Below are 20212 nucleotides of genomic sequence, written 5' to 3' on the forward strand. Positions count from 1 at the left end.
CTGTCACACATAAGGGCATCATATAAGGTTGTTGTATCTGATTTTGGACAGTACGTAAGACCCCATTATAATCCTGAATTTGAATTTGAATTTGAATTTTCCAAAACACTTAACAAGAAGCACTAAATAAGCACTAACAAGAAGGTAGTGAAATAATTGATGCGTTCCATATCAGGTTAAGACAACTAGGGGTCAACTGTGGTTTTGAGAACTTGGACAGATATATTAAGTCGCAAATTATTCAGGGATGTGTATCTCATAAGTTGAGAAGAAAAGCTCTAAGTGAGCAGACTCTCACACTGAATTACTTGCCAACACATGCAACAGCCTAAACACTATCAAAGCACAGGTCCAGTCCAACCACAGTGTATAACGTGAAAAAGTCAGCCCAAGCATTACCCAAACAACAAAAGCCAAGACATAACAAATCCAAAACGCAGCCAAAACATGGTTCCAGAGAATGTCGGTTCTGCACTGGAGAGTACCCACACAACGGAGTTTGTCCTGCCAAGGGGAATATCTGCAGAAAGTGTAACAAGTTGAACCATTTCCCAATCAAGTGCAGAAGCAAAGTAGCCAAAACAAAACCTGTTCATGCTTCTATCAGTACTGTAAATGATAATGAATGTAAAAAGTTTATTCTTACTTTACAGGTTAACACACAGTCTGTTGACTTTGAGCTAGACACTGGTGCCTCTGTCATGTTGATTGGTCACGATTTCTATGAATCAAAGTTAAAAAGTTACCCTTTACAGTCAATACGATTGCACCACACATCTTATTGCAGCAATCCTTTTAGTAAATTGCGGGAAATTACAGTCGCAGTGCGTTACAATGACCAGTCTGTAGACCTACCATTAGCAGTGGTGAAGGGATATAAGCCTGCAACTGTTGGGGCAAAATTAGTTAGAGAAAATATTGGATTGGTCAAACATCTTTTCTGTACGGAGTAACCCAAAGTTATAGCCACTTCTGCCTCAATGCAAAGTTGTATTTGCTTCAATTCAAGGATCAATCAAAGGTTTGAAGCAGATGTTTACATTCCTTTAGGTACAAACCCCCATATTCAAGAAAGCTTATTATGTAGCCTACCCACTTCAAGATAAGGTGGGATCTCAGCTGTTGGATGTAGTTGAGGAGGGTCATTATACCAAATGAAAAAGTATTAAATGGGAGAGTCCACAAGTCACTGTTATAAAACCATCAGGGGTGGTGACGTTGTGTGGTGATTATAAGATCACTGTGAATACAGCACTTGATAAAGATCGAACCATATCCACTCCCAACTTTTCAGTCCATGCTTGCTAAACATGCAAAAGGAAAATTCAGATCTAAGATAGATTGCGCCAAGCAATTCCCAGTTGAAACTTAGGCTCTATTCCCATAGATTTTAGATCGATCTATCCCCGCGGGGAGTCTCACTAGATTACTTTCAGCTAATCCGACTTAAATGTCCGTCCCGCCTACTACAAGCTGTAAGTGGGTAATTAACTTTCTTGTCCGCCCGGCTGATAGCTATTTAGCGTGAACCCCCAGGGAGTTAGGTCGATCTAAAGTAGGTCAATCTAATCTATGGAAATGGGGTGTTAGTGAGAAATCAAAACAGTATCTCATGATTAACCCTTTGATTGGGTTGTTACGCCCAGGACGAATGGCGTATAGTATTACGACTGCTCAGCAGCAGTTCCAACTTGTTATGGATCAAGTTTTTGATGGTATGGAGGAGGCTGCTTGTTCAATTGATGATATACTCGTCACCACTGATACTGTGGAAGAACATTACATTGCACTACAACGTGTGCTGCAGAGACTTCGTCAGTTCAATATTCGTGCACGTTTGTCAAAGTGTAGTTTCATTTAAGAAAGCATTGATATTCTTGGTCATATCTGTCAAATCTAAAGCTAGCAGTACATATCTGATGTAATTCCAATTGTGCTGAGGAAAATCCTGTTGTTGTTTAACAACCAGTTCGTAGATATCCTCAAAGGGAGTGCAAAACACCAGAGAGACCAACTTATACTTGACTGGAAAATATTGCTGTAATTGAGCATTCTCCAGGAACATTTCCTTACATGTAAGTTGATCAAGGACTGTTAAAGGACTGATAACTGTTTAGACTCTGAAGTGATTATTTAGAGTGCTTCAGAGTATTTGTAATATTTTAGTTTATTCTATTTTGATAGATGGTCATCGTCCAGTGCCATGGTGAAGATGGTCATCGCTCAGTGTTGTGCGTGAAGGTGGTCATCGTCCAGTGCTGTGGGTGTAGACGGTTATCGTTCATTGCTTTTGGAGATGATGGTCATCATCCACGTCTGTTGGAGATAATGTTTGATCAATGCTGTAGTACGAAATGCTCAAAGCTAATTTTTATTGATTTCATTCTATAACTATAAAAATAATATAAAAATGTGCATTGGTAGTTTTGTTTTTTCACACAAGTTGCAACACTGAATCACTTTCCCTTAGGATAATGGTTGCGTGCACGTGTTTGTATGTGTTTGTGGGAACAGAGCGCTCACAAAAAATTACTAATGTAATAGTTGATGGCTGGGACTGGTGGTCAAAGCCTATTGTAATGTTTTTTTTTTTTTTTTTTTTTTTTTTTGGTAAATATGTCTTGTTCATTTTTGTATAAATATATAAGAATGGGAATGTCAGGACGCCATCCTTAATTTTGGGGGGCATATGTAACCGGTTGACAAGAAGTTACATATTCTGTCACGTGGTTCAGGTGAGCAAGAGATATGAATTCCCTACGACAGGTCATTCTAAGTCATTCTTTGGTCATTCATCACTATAAAGATGTATAACGTATGTGTAAATGTACTTCTTCTGTGAGAATAAAGAAGCTGGTGTTCGATTAACAGTAAAGTCTACGTATCATTCTATTCTCGGCTACATTGTGATTTAGTTTGGTTTAACCTACCACATGAATACCCGCCATCAATATGAATCAGTGCAATAAAACTACGTAGCATAACTTATCTATATTCTCATTTACTCTTCAAATATTGGACACCTCTGCTTTTCTGGCTAAATAAAAACTGCAAGGTTTCTCAGGATTTTTGAACTGGCTGTCGGTGAAGATGGGCATTGTCCAGTGCTGTGGTCAAAAGTGGTCATCTCCCAGTGTTGTGGGTGAGGATGGGCATTGTCCAGTGCTGCGGGCAAAGATAGACATCGTCCGGTGGTGTGGGTGAAGATGTTTGGTCAGAGCTGTAGAACGAAATGATCAAAGGAATTTTTTTATTGTTTTCATTCTATAGCAATAAAAATAATATAAAAATGTGCATTAGGAGTTTTGATTTTCATGAAAGTTGTCGTACTCAATTTCTTTCCCTTAGGATAAAGGTTGCGTGCACGTGTTTGTATGTGTTTATGGGAACAGAGCGCCCACAAAAAATCATAATGTAACAGTTGATGGCTGAGGCTGATGGTCGAAGCCTATTGAAACATTTTAATAAATATGTATTTAAATTTTCGTATAAATATTTAAGAATGAGAATGTCGGGAGGCCATCCGAATTTTTGGGGCATAAATAACCGGTTGACACGATGTTACATTTCTGTTACGTGGGTCAAGTGAGCGGGAGATATAAATTTCCCGCGACAGGTCATTCTAAGTCATTCTTCAGTCATTCATCACTGAACAGATGTATAACGTATGTGTAAATGTACTTCTTCAATGAGAATAAAGAAGCTGGTGTTCGATTAACAGTAAAGTCTACGTGTCATTCTATCCTCGGCTACATTGTGATTTAGTTTGGTTTAACCTACGACATGAATACCCTTCTTTTATCAGTATGAATCATTTAGTTGCAATAAAACTACGTAGAACAATTTATCTATATTCTCATTTACTTTTCAATTAGTGGATCCCTCTGTTTTCTGGCTAAATAAAAACTGCAAGGTTTCTCTGGATTTTTGAACTGTTTCTAAATGAAAGAATGCATGCCAGGTGATTATAAACTCTTGAAAATCAATATAGTGGTTCTAGAGGACGGTGCATGGTCAGGCATTGTCAATTAATCCAAAAAAAGTATCAAAGTAACAGCAGATTTTGTTGAGACTGCTATGAGAATGCATAGTTTACATGACATTGACAGTATTTCATCACTAATTGTCGATAATGTTGTGAATAGCTTGTTATTCACTTGTAAAGATAACCTGCATTAGTACATGTGTAACATACACCAGTGAATTATATTGCACTGTGATATAACTCCCCTGCGTACATGTAGCACTGTATATACAGAGGCGGATCCAGGATTATTTGAAGGGGGGGTACATAGCGACAGGCCTCGGATGCGAAGCCGACCATCGCCCCTTTGGCGTGGGGTTCTGGGCCTGCTATTGAGCCTCAAAATATTTTTGCCGTTTTAGAAAACAAACGGTGCCCACTATGATTCAGCTAGTCAAAATTCTAATTTGAAGAGGGAAATGTTGGTGTGGTATATTTTTCAGAAACCGCAGGGGGGGGGGGGGTCAGGACCCCTAAATCTGCCACTGATATACATATACATATATGAATGTATATCCTTATATATTGTGTAAATATTGTGTAAATATTGTTGTCTAGTGAGCCTTCAAGTTTACCCTCATATCATTTAGTTTCCCATAATCTAATTATGAAATAAACATGTTTATAAGGGCTAAGTGCACGTGGCGCATATTTATCAAACATGAGATTGGGGTAGGTCAGAAGAGAAGCGCAAAAATAACAAAGTGAAAATCAGTGTCCCGAATCCAATAAAGATGAAACAATTGAAGGTTTCCATACAGTTTGAAGGGAAGTTAATTTTGAATGTGTCTCCAGTTCTCAAGTTCGCATATGCGCACTTACTGCCTGAATAATTATCCCCAAGCACTGCATATCATGATGTATGGCACCTCCAATGATAATGAGATTTTGTTTAATGTATAATTTCAATGTTACAGACATAAAACTCAGACTAATGCTGTGGTGACTCGTCCCAGCACTGCGTATTGATTTCATTCTACCTTTCTGTCAGTTCATGTTATTTTATAGAGTTTATCCATGTTAGTCGTGCCACCACAGTAAAGCAAGAGGGTTATTCTATAGATTTAACTCCTCTTAGAGTGTGTGTCCCGTCTCCATTATTCCCACCGCTACTGATTGTCGACTACAAGAAATAGGTCACACATTGACATTCCAGTATGTAGTAACAACGAGTTTGCCCCAAGCTGTCTAACTGTGGGATTTGCCAGTGCTTCTGTTTTTATGTCCTTTTTTTCTGGTTAAATAAAAGCTGATAGAAACTGCAAAATTTATAAAAGCTAAGTATACTTGTCGCATATTTTAGAAAAATGGGACGGGGAAGATCAAAAGAGATGTAAAAAAATAACATAGGTGAATATCAATGCCTCGATTCCACTAAAGATAAAATAAAAGTGCTGTGGGAGGCGATGGTCATTTGTCAGTGCTGTTGGAGATGGTGGCCATCGCCCATTGCTTTGGTTGAAGATTATCATCGTCCATTGCTGTGTGTGAAGATGATCATCACCCATTGGTGTGGATGAAGATGGACATCGTCCAGGGCTATGGGCGAAGATATTCATCGTCCAGTGTTGCGGGTGAAGATGGACATCGTCCAGTGCTTTTGGAGATGATGTTCATTGTCCATTGCTGTTGGAGAGGATGTTTGGTGTGTTTTTGTTTAATGTACATTTTTGGCAGTCCGTACATGAAATTCAAAACTACTGCAACGGTGGCTCGGCACAGCACTGCATATTAATTTTATACTACTTTTCTGTCTAGTCATGTTATTTTTTATGGTTTATCCACATTAATCCTGCCACCTCTTTACGGTTAGAGGGTTACTCTAGATTTAATTTCTCCTCTTCGAGTGTGTGTTTCCGTCCCCATTCTTCCCACCGCTAATTTTTGTCGACAACAAGAAATAACTCACAAATCGACATTCCAATATGTAGTAAAATGGAGTTTCCCAGAAGTTGTTGTAACTGTGGGATCGGCCACTAATTCAGTTTCTACATCCGTTTTACTCGCTAAATAACTGGAAGGTTTCTGTTTTTTTTTTTTTTTTTTTTTTTTTTTTTTTTTTTTTTTTTTTTTGACTATTTCAAAAAATGAGATGTGAATAGATCAGGAGAGATGTGAAAAAAAAATTGAAAATTAACGTGCCGATTCCAATAAAGATAAAACAATTGCAGGTTTTTATACAGTTTTAAGTGAAGTGAGTTGATGGAATGTGTCTCCATTTCTCATGTTCGCATTTGCGCACTTACTGTCTGCATAATTATCCCCCAGTGTACCATGACTCCCCAGTGACTCCCCCAAAATGTGACTCCCCAGTATGATTTTCATTATGAAAATGTGACTCCCCAGTCAAATTTTCATAATGAAAATGTGACTCCCCCCATGAAATTTTGACTCCCCCCCACAAAACTTAATAATGTTATTTTATTTGAGTATATGACTTTTATCTTGTAGTATGCATAATAGAGAATACATTGGCATTTTTAGTAAGTTTGCAGGTGAAAATTTTAATGAGAAAATAAGAAAATTTAAAATGTGTATTCTACCACCCAATGACTCCCCTATGATTGATTGATTGTTACAGACATAAAACTTAAACTACAACTACGTTGGCTCGGCACAGCACTGCATATTGATTTCACTCTACTTTTCGGTCAGGTCATGTTATATTTTTATGATTTATTCATATACGGTTAGAGGGTTATTCTAGATTTAATTTCTTGTCTCTTCGAGTGTGTGTTCAAGTCCCCATTCTTCCCACCGCTACACTTTGTTGACAACAAGAAATAACTCACTCATCAACGTTCCAATCTGTACGGTAGTAAAATCGAGCTTCCCAGAAGTTGTTGTAACTGTGGGATCTGCCACTAATTCAGTTTCTACATTAGTTTTTTCTTTTTTTTTTTTTTTTTTTCTGGCTAAATAAAAACTGAAAGGTTTTCTCTGGATTTTTGGACTATTTCTAAATAAACTTGTTTATAAGGGTTAAGTACACGTGGTGCATATTTATCAACAATGAGACGTGAGTAGATCAGAATAGATGTAAAAAAGAAATTGAAAATCAAATTGCCGATTCCAATAAATATAAAACATATTTAAAACATATATGTTTGATTGTTACAGACATAATTCTCAAACTAATGCTACGGTGGCTCAGCCTAGCACTCCATATTGATTTCACTCTATCTTTCTCTCAGGTCACGTAAAACCAATGAACTTTTGCTCTTTCAGTTTTATGGATTTGATTTTGTTTCGCCTTTAGCGTGAGATAATGCTATAAAACAATCAGTAACGCGTACCTGTACCACCTCATGTTACGAACATGGGCGATACAATAGGGAAAATGATTCTACGAATGATGATAAAAGGTTGGTACGATTTAACTACAATTCCGGACGTACATATTTTGCAAGTGTAATAAGAAACTTATGGACTTTGTCCAAAAGTTAATATGATTAGTCGTTAGATAATATCTGTTACAGCATATAGGTTTTCTTTTGTGGTTACATTTATTCCTAAAATTGCAGAAAAACCCATCCGTTTAGAGGCCTTACTACTTCTTGTGTGGGCCGTCTGCTTGAAACCCGTAACAGGTACGTTAATGATTTCTTCTGAGCCAACAGATAAATATTCGAACGCTTACTTACAATCGTCAGAGAGTGCATTAAACTGGTCCTTTAAGCCACGTGTTGCCACGTGTACCTGTCAGGGGTGTCCTGCCCCCCCCCCCCCCCCCCCCCCTTCGAAAAAGCACACCAATGGTTCCCTCTTGAATTTAGAATTTTGAATTATAGTTCTAAACCGTATCAAATGACACTGTTCGCCCTCTAAAATACCCAAAGGTGCTCCAGTAAATAAACCCACGTGTTGCTCTAGTCTCATTGGAAATATTTCTTGACACTCATCCAAACTTTGGTTTAAAAAATTGAAACATGGATTCGATTGTCTTAATAAACTACATGTACATGTAGGCCAAAGAAAATCTGGTCAGAGGTGACTTAAAACGGCAAAGGTATGCTTTAGTGTAGAGGTATGTTATCTCTGAAGCTCAAGGTGAGATCTGTTTTCTTAGTTAACAAATCTGGAACACAGCTGATCACTGATTTAGTCACTGATTTAGTCTGAACTGTGCAAATACACGTAGATGCACATTTTTATTTAAACTGCATTTTCAACTTTGAGAATGACAGAAATAAAAGTTGTTTGCCACCTACTAATTTTTTAAGTTACCTTCACAGACATTTGCTGGGTATACAGAATAGAGCGATCAGATTAGAAACGTGTTTTCGTGCCTTGTTCATATATCAATATATTAACGCAGATTTTCACATTTAAGTTAGTAGTTATAAAGCACCTATATTTTAAGCAACTATCTTAAAGGTACACTTCATACACACACTGGACAATAGAAGTGTCACCCCTTAAATCAGAGTAATAAAAGTAGGCAGATCTTGGGTAGTTATAATGCCTGTAATGTGACTAATGAGTATAAAACCGCTATACTATGGAATTGTATTGTTGGTCTTATACATGTACAGCAAATGTTATTCCTGTCTTCCTCCATTATGGCAAGATACAGGCAATTATCTAACGGTTATAGGCGTCAAGTTATTAACCTGAAGAGGCGGAATATAAGCAATGTCAGAATATGGATACAATTGAATTGTTCAGTCAGAACCGTTCAGAGGGTCTGGTCTCAGTATAGAAACACTGGATCAAGAGACAAATTGCCTCTGATGGGTCGTCCAAGAAAAACTACTGACCGTGAAGACCGACGACTGATTTTGATGTCCAGGTTGTCCAAGTTCGACACTGCTTGTCAGTTAACAACACAGTGGAACAATTTCACACATAAGAATCTGTCTGTGAAAATTGCTAGGCGTCGGTTACATGCTCAGAGAGTGTACAGCAGGGTAGCAAGACTGAAACCTTTTATATCGTTACAAAACAGGCAACGTAGAGTGGACTAGGGTCAACAGGATCTGGAACTGGACAGTCCATGACAATTGGTCCTGTATATTTTTTTCTGATGAGTGTCGCTTTGGTCTGACCTCTGATGACAGACGGGTACGATGCTGGCGAACTGCTGGTAAAGCATTTGAACCACATGCACTGAATTTTCGAACCCGGAGCAGCATATTCATCATGGTGTGGGGATGCATCAGCATCCAGGACGTGGGCGAATTGATAGTGGTTGATGGAAAAATGAATCACTAGAAATATATCGATGTTTTGGAGTCAGGCTTGCTACCATCTATTACTAACATGTTTGGTGACAAGAATTATCCATTTGTCACCAGGATGACAATGCTCCGTGTCACAGGCCCAGAGCAGTTGATGATTGGTTTGACCAACAGGACATTCGCAGGGTGACGTGGCCTGCCCAGAGTCCGGATGCAAACATAATAGAAAATGTGTGGAATGATGTGCCAAAACTGTTGACAAATGCCCGTCCAATCAGCAGACAAACTCTGTTAGATTCAGCGTTTCATGCTTGGGTCAGCATAAGCCCTGAACGCATCAGACAATTATATGAATCCCGTAGACTGACACCTATTATTAGGTCACGTGGCTAGGCCACTAAGTACTAATTTTGGACTTGAAACTGCATATTTTGGTAGAATGTATATTTTGTTCTCATTTTGTGATTTTTTGTGAAATTTGATGTTAATAAAATGATACCAGGAGCATTTCATTCCACAGTCATTATCTCCCCCATAGTATTGGTTCAGTAGGGGTGACACTTCTATTGTCCAGTGTGTGTAGGTTGTAAAATACCTCATAAGTTTGTTAATGCCATCCACAGCTTCTTAAGTCATTTTATACTACATCAGTCTTGAATTAAATGTCAAACCTAAGTGCAGAGAGCGATTTACAATGATGCTCATAAGTAAAGCCACACCCCGATTTTTTTTCAAAAGTTTCTTCTATCAAGATCATTATTTCAATTGCTAGTGGGATTATGTATATTTCTTTCATATTTTATAAATTCTTTCATATTTTATAAATTTATAAATTCTGTCAATCATGCTTTGGGAGCATTTGTGCCATTCCCCAATTACTGCATGCCGGATCTCTCTTATGTTTCGAATGGATGTTGTCTCTCATTTACTGCTCTGTCAATCATACCCTAAGCATGTTTGATTACACTGAGAATTGGTGAATATGCAGGCCAATCGAAATTTGGGATGCCGTGCTGTTGCAACGCATCTTGTACGGACCGTGCGTTACGGACGGGCGAATTGTCTTGCATCAAAATCATTTTTCCACCTGGATTTGCTTGGACGTGTGATTGTATGCTCCCCAGTGATATTTCGTCTCTGTGTCGTTGGCCAGTGTACAGTACCTCCTTTGAATGACGTACAGTGGCAATTTTCCATCATATAAGAAACCGCACCATACTACCGGTATGATGGATACTCCGCCAACCTGAACACGTGGAAGAACACAATCATCCTGGAACGCTTGGTTCGCATCTCTCCAAACTCCTAAACGGCCGTCTGTATACATCAAAGTGAATCTGTTCTCGTCAGTCCACAGGACCTTTTGTCAAATCCTGAGATCCCATCTTTCTCGGTATCTGGCTCATGCCAATAATATTTGCTTGTGCCTGTTGGTCGACGGCGGCTTTTTACGGGGTCTTTTAGATGGTGGTTTAACTTCTAAAAGATGCCTGTTGAATATTTGCCTACTGACTTGAAATCTTCCTAATCTAGGCCAGATGTCTCTCAGTCGTTTGGCCGACATGAACCAGTCCTGGTGGCATAGTCGAACCAAACATCTATCTCTTGTGTCTGTTAAGACCCCATCACACTTATTCGAATCATCAGGAATCAAGCAGAACCAGCCGGAATGACGAATTTTCAAAATTCGTTCCACATTCGGGAAGAAATTTCAAATTGATATAAATTCTTGTAAGAATGCCGTTAGAATACTCAGAATGCGCTTGAATCCGCCTGGAATGATTCGTGCACATTTCGGCTGTATTAGCTCACAAATGCAGCTCGAATGTAGTTGGTAAACTAGGTATGCAATAACATTTAGAATACACATCGAATGCCGTACGTGTGTAGTTCGATTGCTGGCTGAAATAGGATTTCGGCAGCCATCGAGATGCATTCGAGTTCCATTCTGGCTCATCTTAGCAGGATTTGAAGTGTCTTGTCATTTCGGTTCTCCCTGGAATGCGATCAGATTGTTACGAATGCTGTCGGAATGTCCTAAGAATATTTAGAATGCATTTATAGTGCAGTTAGAATGCACTTAGAATGCCATTCGATATTTCTGCACTTGGAATGCACTTCGAAAGATTTGAGCATGAGCAAAACATTAGTACGGTGGCTGATTCGGGACATCGTAATATCGATTCGTTTAATGGGACGCGATGCGATATCACGAAAAATATCGTAATATCGTGATATCGTGATATCGCATCGTGCTATCGTAGTATCGCATCGTGATATCGCATCGTGCTATCGTGGTATCGCAATATCGCGTCCCATTAAACGAATCGATATTACGATGTCCCGAATCAGCCACCATACATTAGGGCCGGCCACAAGAATGGGTAAAATATTTGGAATGCACTCAGAAATTTTAAAATGATCTTCGAATATCCAGAAACGTACAAAGAATTGTCTTTCGGACGGTATTTTTGCTCATTCCACCTTAAGTGTGACGGGGCCTTTAATCTTGGTCTACCAAATAAAGGCTTGTCCAATACATGATGAGTTCGGCGCCATTTTGCTACCAGCTTGGACACTTGACTTGGTGCTACTCTCTCATGCCTTGCAATCTATCTCTTTGGCACCCTAGCGCGATGGCTTCCTATTTTTTGCCATCTGGTTACCTTGTTGAGTCTTCTTCTAACCATTGGTTGGTACAATATAACAAATTGTGCCCATGAAACTAGCCAAACTGGAAGCTCTGCATGCCATGCCCAAATTGTGTTTTTCGCAAGTGGCACCCCTATTGCATAATCTACCCTGTTCAAAGTAAGAACAAGAGAAATATCTAGCTACTGCACAGATTTTGCCTCAATAAAAAACTTGGTTTCTGAGAAAATTAAGAAATAAGTAAGTGTTGCTTAACTTATAAGCATCAGAGTATAAAAATAATTTGTGAGTACAAGAAAAATTGCTTATTCCCTCGGGAGAATCCATGTTGGCGGGTTATTCCTGTGGAATTGTCCTTTAAGGCCGCATTCAAAAAAGTGGAATAACTTGTCAGCAGATTAAATATGGCCGACTCACTTGAGTGCTTGTTGCGTAGGTCCCGCGGGGAATGTATTCAGTGTCTTTTATGGAGTTAGACAGCAAGCCTTTAATTGGGTCGCCATATTTGATCCGCGGACTAGTCAGTCCGCTGTTCTGAATGCAGCATAAGTTTATCTTTTGGTGTTCAAATCGGCACAGGACAATTGGCCGTGCGATTGGTTAACGGACGAACGTGCAGGGGGCGAGTGGAGGTGCAACTACCCGGAGGCGCCTGGGGCACCGTTTGTGATGATTCCTGGGATGACAATGACGCTGCCGTAGTGTGCAGAATGCTGGGCTGGCCGTAAGTAAACAAAGGGGGACCCAGGGGATGACACAACAATACCCTTCCACCCCCAACAATAATAATAAATTTAAAATAAATGTATTTTGAGTCTAAATTCCATTATAACATGTTCAGAATACTTTACGTATACATGAAACAATTATTTAAGAAATCAATTATTAGGAATAGATAAATAAAAAATCATAGCTTAACGACCAAAAAATTAAGAGCGTTCTAGATAAAACATACGGATTCTCATATAAAAGTACTTACACTACATAACTAAATATGTTTGATAAGAAAAAATAATCAGTTCAAGGTAAAAAAAAAAACAGCCTTACTTGCACACAGAAAAAATTATAAGTAGAACAGCCTTATTTCTTACAGTGCACAAATGCAATTACTATAAAATTTGTAAATCAATTTAAAAGTCGATTAGTCAAAAAAAAATCCTGAATAGGTAAGTCTTCAATTATTTTTCAAAATGCTTGGTAGACTCAATTGATCGGATTTCCAGTGGTAATAAATTCCATTCCTTTGGACCTGCTGATTTAAAAGAAATGTCACCATAAGTTTTAGGCGCATTTTTACCAGCTTAAGTAACAATTTGTCTACAGACCGCAGGTTTCTTGCTGGAACATAGTGAGTGATTAACTCACTTAAGTAGATCGGTGCAACTTTGTAAAGGGCATCATGAACAAAGGCATCATGAACAAAGGCTAGAAATTTAAATAAAATCCTGACTTGCAGAGGTAGCCAATGTAACTCTTTTAAAACTGGGGTGATATGGTTACTCATGGATGTACGGGTTAACAATCTAGCTGAGATGTTCTAAATGCGCTGTAGTCTTTTAATCTTTTTTTTTTTTTTTTTTTTTTTTTTTTGAACAACCATATAAAATAGAATTAGAGTAATCCATCTAGATGTTACTAAACCCTCTCCAACACACACACACACACACACACACACACACACACCACATAAAATCACCGTACAGGTATACATCAAAACAAGACAAGTGATATTCCCATCCCAGCGCCTGACGTGATAAGTTATATGTTAACCTGTCTACTTTTAATGTGTGCAGACGATATGGAAATAAAGTATTTTATTAAGGTGCGTTCACAGTGTAACTTTCTATGAAAGTAGTTCGAAGTAACTCCGCAGGTATCCTTGCTGAATGCAATCAGATTAACACGCCACCCCCTGGCGTTGGGCAGAAAAAAAAGATGTTGATTATATGAGAACATTGGAAACAAGGGGAACTGGTTGTGTCGGCGTGGACAGGTTTGACAAGAACTTTATATAGAACTTATCAAAGATTAATAATCTACCTAAATAATCGCCCGAATGTGGTGGCATCTTAATCGTTGCGTTGAATTTTGGCCTCTTGGCGATTCCTTATCTTTATTTAGCGGGACTACTCTGGTTGTGGCGAGTGAACACTTGTCTGGATGACACTGCAGACCATCCTCGTCTAAGCATTTAAAAATAATTCCCGAGTGTTCTAGGACAAACCTCCCCGGGCAATCCCCCCCCCCCCAAAGGAATATTTATTCATATACAAATATAAAGTAAAAAGTGTAAAGTTTAAAACCTTTTATCCATTTTATTAATTTTTTAGTGTAATATAACAACTTCATCAAGAAACAAATTATTATATGATATATTCCTTTTTCATTGAGTACAAGTATAGAAAGTATTATTAAGAGCTTGTCCACGAGAGAACCAGCCCAGGGTGGCAAGGTGGGGGTCAGCGGATTTCAACCAAATTTGTTGTATGGAGGCATATTAGGAAGTTATTCATGAGTGAGGAAGGAATCCCAAAAATATCCTTTCTTCAGAGAATTATAGCCTATTATAAGTCATGGCTTATGTAGCCTCTTTGAGACTCCATTTTTACCTTGGAAAAATAATGATATATTTTGTGTAAATTAAACAAAAATGGAGAAAACTAAAAAATATTAGTGTAGAACAGTTTCATTAGCTATGTTATTATAATAGACTTGTGAAGATTCTTTGTCTATAGCTATTTATATTAGTTTGATCTTACCATCCAATATTTCCTTAACTGAAAGAATCGCTGAACATCAAAAATCGATCAAAAAACATGATAAAAAATCTGCCCTCAGCCAACACCAGGAACAGACAGGGCATTGTATAACATCAACAACCACAGAAGACATAATAATCTTGGAAAGGGAGCCACGAGATCTACACCGGAAAGTTCTTGAAGCAATTAACATCCGCTTACATGGAGCCAAGTTGAATCGGAATGATGGGACTGAGCTACCCAACCTCTACCTACCACTCCTAAGGGAGGGGCAGGCAAGGGGGGGGGGATCTGACCAAATAGCACACCAGAGGGGGTGACAGGTTGTCATACCTGTCACAACCTCATTCCCTGATGAAATCTGACTGCAAGCAGATGAAATATTGGATGGTAAGATCAAACTAATATAAATAGCTATAGACAAAAGAATCTTCACAAGTCTAAAAAATATTAGACCTTACAAACATTGAAAACAATCATTTGGCTTGCCACAGATATATGTAGAATTCAGATAAGACCCTGCTTGGGCGGGCCACACCCATTTATAACACCCCTCCCCCCAAAGTCCAATTTTGATACTACCATCTTTAATTGCATATATCTCCATCTTCACAGGGTTTACAGCTATAAAACTGCATGAATATTTTAGGCAGATATAGATCACTCCAAATCAAGTTTCAAAAGTTACTGCTGTATTAAAACAGGTACTGAAAAATACCCCCAAAGTTGGCCATTTTTAAGGCAAAAAATCGTGGTGGATTCATTCAAGTCTATGTAGACAATGGGTTTGATTAATTTATTAAACCATTTTGCTCTACAATGATGTTACTTAATTAATAGGACTGGTGAGCATGGAAAGTAGATGTGTACTAATGAATATCAGGTCAGTGGGTCATAGGTCAAGGTCACTGGGCTTCATATTTGTAAATTGCCATATATGGACTTTTTAATTTGTATGGACAAAAAGTTTAGAGGAAATAAATCTTAGATTCTGTTACTTTGGATAGGCACTGGCAATTAACTTGAGAGTTTACATGATAATTTTAATACATATATTTTTAATATCATCAATTTGGTGAATACAAATTAAAATCTTAGTTTAGTAGCGCTTTCTTTTTGGTGCAATATTTATCATATAGAGATATGCCATAGTATTTATGAGAGCAAAGCCAGAACAAATCTTTTTTAATTATCAAGAGGTTTTTTTATTCATCCACACCACTTTTTGGTGACTATTTATGAGCATAAAGAAACTAAAAAATTATTCAATTTAGTTTATTGTTGTCTCAGATGAATAATTACAAATAATAAAAAAAAAATCACAAAATTATAATACTGCAATACATGCAAAGCAATGCAACATTAGTTGTGATCATCACAAACTATATCATAATGTAGCAAAACAAGATAATTTTCTATTCAAAAAGCAAAACTAACACAACCACAAAATATATCCTGGTGTTATGAAACATCTTTGCAGTTTTATATCAAACATTACAGCTCATAACATCAAAGTTTTTAATACATTCAAAAATAAATGCCGATTTTTTCTTCCTGAATAGTCTGTTACCCTCCTTACTGACATTTCAATCTCATCTTCATGCTCACAAATGCTACGTTCTGCTGGCCTGTTTCTTGTGCCCTTCTACACTCCTTCAATAAAAACTCCTTTACTTTATTTGAATATAGTTTCAAAGGTTTAGATGACTTTAAAGCTCATCCATTGTGTAACTCAGTGAGATATTCAAGAGGGTGGAGTTCTCTCACAGCTGATGTGCTTTAAGTTTTTCTTTAGTCAGATTGTTGACCCACTAGACTTTAATTTGATCAAAAGCTGTTTTTTGGCACATTTCATAACTTAAAAAAAGGGCCATACAATTACTCTTCAGTCTTGGTAGCAAAAGATTTCAGAGAAGACTTCTCTGGACAAGAAAAATTTCCTTGTTTGTGATCTTGCTTGGTATAGTCCCAGTTGACACATTTGCCCTTGAAAAACCCAAATTAACTTTAACATCAGCATCACTCATGTTAAAACTGCTCAAGGAAGGGAGACACCTTTTCTCATGTTGTAGGAATTAAGAAAGCTAAATTGTTGTAACTGGACACTCCAGTCCACGCAGGTTTGGAAGATGTCTGTCTAGCTGGATGTAGAAAATGGCTCCAACTGCAGAAACTAGGGCCTCATGCATCTCCTCAGCATTTGTTATATTGTGGCTTTCATTTACATACATGCCTTTCTACAACAGCAGTCATTTCCACACTAGTTTCAGTTTCTGCAAGGCTTTGGACTCTTTTGCTGACCATAAGATCACTGTGTGTCAAATAACACTTCTCAAATATGCCTGAAATATACATATAGCTTACGTACTATAGACACATGAAAACACTTATCTGAAAGTTAATTGATACATTGATGAAAAATAAATTATTATCCCATTTGTCCATGTTTTATAAGTAAGGCATGGTTTCGAATATTAATTATGATGAGCCTAGCAATTTTGCCAAGACCAGCCATAGCTTCAATCTAATTCCAATTGTTACCCTTAAATTTATTTTACCCAAATACCATTAAACCTACATAAATACCCACACAAATATAGCTTAAAAGATAAAATTATCACAGGTCCTTAGGCTGCAATTTCATTATTTGAAAGGGGGCATTTTTCTTTCGAAAAAAAAAAAAAGAAAAAAAAAAGAAAAAAAAATGGACCGTTTACCATTAAAAAATTACACCTGGATAATTTTTCTGAGTGAACTTTTTTTCTGGCTTTTAGCCTGTATTAAAATACAAACAAACCCGTTTCTTACCTGAACCAAGTGGTACCAGTACATTCAAATGACTTTTTGTCTACACTGGCATCTGCAGGTTAATCCCATGACATATTTCGTTATAGGCTCGTTTTTCCCTGTGTGGATGGTTTCCAGCACAAACCAAGCCCATATCCCAGTGCTGGTCACATGGTGTAACCCATTCATTCTCCCAGGGGGTGGAAACGCGCTACTTATATGATTAAGATGAGCCTGGCCGTCAGTACCGGATATTGTTTTGTGACCTTGAGGAGCAATTAGGCTCGGTGGTTGCGGCACGCATGAACAGTAGTTGAACTACCACACCTGGGTCTTTTGTTTTTGACAACTGTTCACTCGTCATCGAGGCGCTTGTTCAAGACTACAGGCTGATATCTACTAGTACTACCAGTGGCTTCATTAGTAACGTTCCCACAATACTTAGTTTTCTGTCTGTGCGTACATACCCTGAAAAAAGCCAGCCTCGCTGACGAGAACAATGGACGTTTCTCACCCCTCTCTAGGATTACCCCTGATTCTCCCAAAGATACTTGGAAATGTCCAATTACGATCATCGGAGACAAAAGAATCCACACCTGACAAGAATCAGTTTGCTTTCGTAACTCACGCTGTTTTGCTTCATGTAAACGCGACGAAGATGACTGTTAATATCTCTGTTGCAATTTCTCAATACACTACATGTTTTTTTATATCTGTACACAGAGTATAAACCACATGATATACGACTTCGTTGAGGAAGATTAGCAAACAAACAGTCTGCAATTTCCGCCATGTTGGATAATAACGCTGTGTTGTTCTGACGTTAGTACATTAGTTTCACATGATTTTAAAATGTGTTAGATGCTTGTTTTAACCAGAAAAAAATTAAAATAAGTAAAATGAAAATAAAAAGTTCAACTTACAGTGTTTTAAACCATTTGTTGACTTGAAAGAGATAGCTGAAGTTGAGAGCACCGATATATGTGTCCGGATATATTTACGAAAAATGAAGAAATTAGGTCATGTTCTATCTGTTACAACGGACAAGTTGTAGAACAGCAGTAAGTTTTGATTTCATGTATAAATAGAATAATGAGTTATCTGTTAGTCCTGAACACGCTTTACCCCAAAGACCTGTGAAGATGAAGATATTGTCAAAAATAGAAGGGGGGTGTTAAAAGCATGTGGTTTGTAGGCCTGAGAAAAACGCTTGGTTTGTTACCATGGAAACGAAGAGAGTGAAAAAAGTGTATATCATTTTAATCCCCTATCTTTAGATTATAATATATCACCAAACTAAATCATTTAGTGACACCTGTATAAACTTTAAGGCCAATCAATATAACCCTGTTTTTCAGAAGAATTTTTGGTTGATAATACCCCCAAATTGTCACTGGCCATATCTCTGTAAGTAGGGATTTTTTTCAGGAAATATTGTAGCCTCAGATATTGTTCATATAAAGGTTCAAACCCACCAAATATGATGTAAATCCGTTCACCCCCACCTTGCCGCATTTTCTACATTTGGTTTGGTTTTCTCGTGGACACACACTTAAATATCTAATGAAAGTATAACCACCTATCCTTCAGGTAAAGATGGGGTACACAGATGTACAGGTAAACCGATGGCTTATGAAAATTTCAGTGTTTGGGGTAGTTTATATTTGGGTAGTGGTCAAACAAATTACAAGTTACAGATAATAACAGAAAATCTGTTTACCCTACCTCTCCCTAGAGATGCACCTTGATTCAAGACTTACTCAATCAAGAAGGAGGGAGTAATGAGGCAATTAAACGTAACAGTTAATTCATCAAAGGGTAACCTGGATAAGTGAGACCATCTGTTTACCCCACCTTTACATGAAGATACAGCGATATACTTTGATCAGAATTTTTTTATAAAATTTTCTGTACTTCTCTTTCTAGAATCTTCTGTACTTGTACTCCATGAAAATAATTTGTTCAATTTAATTAATGTTATCTATCCTCGAGTTGCATCATCCCACTAAGAAATATTCAGAAAATGGATGAAAAGATTTGTACTTTTTTCTTTATATTATAAATATATATTTGGGGGGAGGGGGTTGTCCTGGGGGAGGATTGTCCTGATACCGAGCAAACAGTATCAGAAGAGCAGTTAATGACCTTCATTTGTATATTCACTATATGTCCTCATTGCACAATCCGTTTACTTCATGAAGCTTATGTGAGTTTCTACAAAATACTTTGATCTATTTCCCTAATTTAAGTAGAATGTTGTTAAATGTCAATATGGATATCAATACATTGACTTAAAGTTAAAATCTATATTTTACCTCATTACTCATTACATTGATATACTAATATGTACCATAGTCATTTTGAATTAATGGGATTACTGTTTCATTATGATTTAGATCTGGGAACGCAGCTGCTTTCTCTAACGCATTCTTTGGCGAAGGAACTGGTGCTATCCTTTTGGATGAGGTTCAATGCACTGGGAATGAAAATACTCTTGATGATTGCACAAAAGACCCCATCGGAGTTAACGACTGTGATCATTTTGAAGATGCCGGTGTTAACTGTTGCGGACCAGATGGCACAGGGGGGCCACCAGGCAATGGAGGGCCACAGGGCACAAATGGTCCTCCAGGAACAGGTGGCCCTCCAGGTACAGGAGGGCCACCGGGTACAGGTGGACCACCAGGCACTGGAGGGCCACCGGGAACAAATGGTCCTCCAGGAACAGGTGGTCCTCCAGGTAAGAATGGACCTCCAGGTACAGGAGGGCCACCGGGAACAGGAGTGCCACCGGGTGCAAGTGGACCACC

At 38.0% G+C, this 20212-nt stretch overlaps 1 long non-coding RNA gene across 1 annotated transcript; it reads right to left on the reverse strand.

The window, feature by feature from the left end:
• Positions 1-15872: 15872 nt before the first annotated feature.
• On the reverse strand, positions 15873-17593 carry LOC147760360 (uncharacterized). Its single transcript, XR_015330787.1, has 2 exons — positions 17424-17593; positions 15873-16957 (listed from the first exon to the last, which is right to left on the reverse strand). It is a non-coding gene; the product is annotated as an uncharacterized LOC147760360 (long non-coding RNA).
• Positions 17594-20212: the final 2619 nt, after the last annotated feature.

This window comes from Lingula anatina, chromosome 8 (assembly GCF_051362555.1).
Source record: "Lingula anatina isolate TDL-2025a chromosome 8, LinAna3.0, whole genome shotgun sequence".
Classification (NCBI taxonomy): Eukaryota; Metazoa; Brachiopoda; class Lingulata; order Lingulida; family Lingulidae; genus Lingula; species Lingula anatina.